The following is a 1,993-nucleotide window of genomic DNA, read 5'->3' as shown; positions in this document are numbered from 1 at the left end:
TCTCTTCTCCCCAATGATCTCCATATAAGGTGTCAATCCCAATTTTTGAATTGTTGAAAGGAAGTCCAATAAGCATGGACTCTAAGAACTATGTAACTGTGGATAAGGTAAGTGTTATGACCGACTTGAGCTTAAACCTCACACTTTCAAAATCTTTAATCTTGTCCCTGTCTGTCTAGTACATGAGGACCAACATAACAGACGTCTACTGTGCAGGAGATCTGACCTCCTTTCCCTTTCAAAATTGCAAAAGGCCAGAATGTGAGCATCGGGCACTGGCAGATAGCGCAGACACATGGTAATCCAAAATTTGTATATCTGCTAATTTTGCCAATTTTTAGGAGTATATTAACCTATAGACACCATAAAGCTAGTAGATGTGAACTTAAAGACTTAAAATATGGGGTGATACACCAACTTTTGACAACCAAAACTATTCTGCTGAAAACGTGATTTAAAAAATGTGTCTTTATGCATTGATTTATTTATTTTGCCTCATAAAACTATTTTTCCAAAAACTGACAATTCATGTTTTGTCCGTGTATTTTCGGTTCACTGATAAAACGCTTCTCCAATGATCTGTTTTTACTGTGTCAGCATCTATTTTGTGCACGCAACTCGCAAGCAGCAGGTAAACATGCCAACAGTGTGGGTGCACTTCATTGAGACCCAAAATGATGCTAGAATAGTAGCTCAACTGAAGTATTTAGAATTTTACTTTACAGAATTTTACTTTTAAATATATAATTGTGTAGTGCTAAGATGTTTTTCATTTCATTATAACTTTTGCCTTGTTAGGAAGGATTGCGGCTTTAAACATGTTACACAGGGAGGTGGAGCTAAACATAGTGCCATTCTATTGGACCGTCCTGCTGGGGAGAATTATTCGATATGCTGGTGCTGCCTTTTAATGTACATGCTTATCATGCTTTACAGATTGTAAAATACAGGTATTTGTATGTAATTATGTCCTTGTTCTTCATTATTCGCAGGGTATGGGGAGGGATACACTGAGATGGTGCTAAAAGGGAGATTTGAGAACATGAAGTTTTTGGCACTTTACCTCAAGTAAGAAGCTGTAGGTGTGTGGCATCCATTCTTTATACCTGTTTAAATACTGAAATATTGGCTGTGTACTTTGAACTGCAGGGATGATGAGGTGGTGGCTGCAGCAGGACTGAATGTTGAACCGGCTGTCTCTGTGGTGGCAGAAAGGTTGGCGAGCGATCATCTTTTTAAACAACTGATACAACCAAGGAGTCAAGGTTTGGATGGTAAACTAATGAAGATGTTATTTTCCTGCGGCCCCAAAGCAATTATAAATTTATACTAAAAATGTGCATACTTTGCTCAGTATACATACTATTGCATAATTAACTAGAATTAAAAGTTAGTGAACTAACTTTGATGTTGGCTTGGCCATGGGGCAAAAGAGCCACAGTACTTGTGTGCCCAACATTCTTGAGCTGCCCCGCTGCAAAAAAAAAAAAAAAAACTACACCTGTAAAAGTTTTTTTTCCATGGTCCCTTGCTGTTTTCTTTTCTAATAAAAAGCCTAGGCTATGATAACCGCTACGACAGGGTTGTCTAGCTGGATGCGAAATAAGTCATGCCTATTTTTCTCGTGTTTGCTATTTCACAGTCCTGTCACCGTCGCGTTGTGGGCAAGGACACACAGGATAACTGAAACAATGCGGTTTAAATCAAGGTGATCATAAGGGGTCCAAGCACAATGGTTTGTATAGATGATGCAGTTGCACAATGGACGTCTATCTTTTCAAGTAAATTATGAGCCCTTTTGTGAGTACTATTATATGCACAACATGAAAATAGATAACTATCATAGTGTCCCTTCTTCACTTTTTCAGTAATGTGTGATAACTTGATAAAAATATTGGCAATACTATTAAAATATGATCAAATTTAATGGTATTTAGTAGATGATCGTTTTTGCATAATTACTATATTGGGTTTTATGAAAGTTTATAAAAAA

General features: G+C 37.2%; 1 pseudogene; it reads left to right on the top strand.

Annotated features, from left to right (window-relative positions):
* LOC132116831 (apoptosis-inducing factor 3-like) overlaps positions 1–1,683 on the top strand; it is an 11,257-nt pseudogene extending 9,574 nt beyond the window's left edge.
* Positions 1,684–1,993: the final 310 nt, after the last annotated feature.

Source organism: Carassius carassius, chromosome 36 (genome assembly GCF_963082965.1).
Source record: "Carassius carassius chromosome 36, fCarCar2.1, whole genome shotgun sequence".
Classification (NCBI taxonomy): Eukaryota; Metazoa; Chordata; class Actinopteri; order Cypriniformes; family Cyprinidae; genus Carassius; species Carassius carassius.
This window is presented reverse-complemented; position numbering and strand designations above follow the sequence as displayed.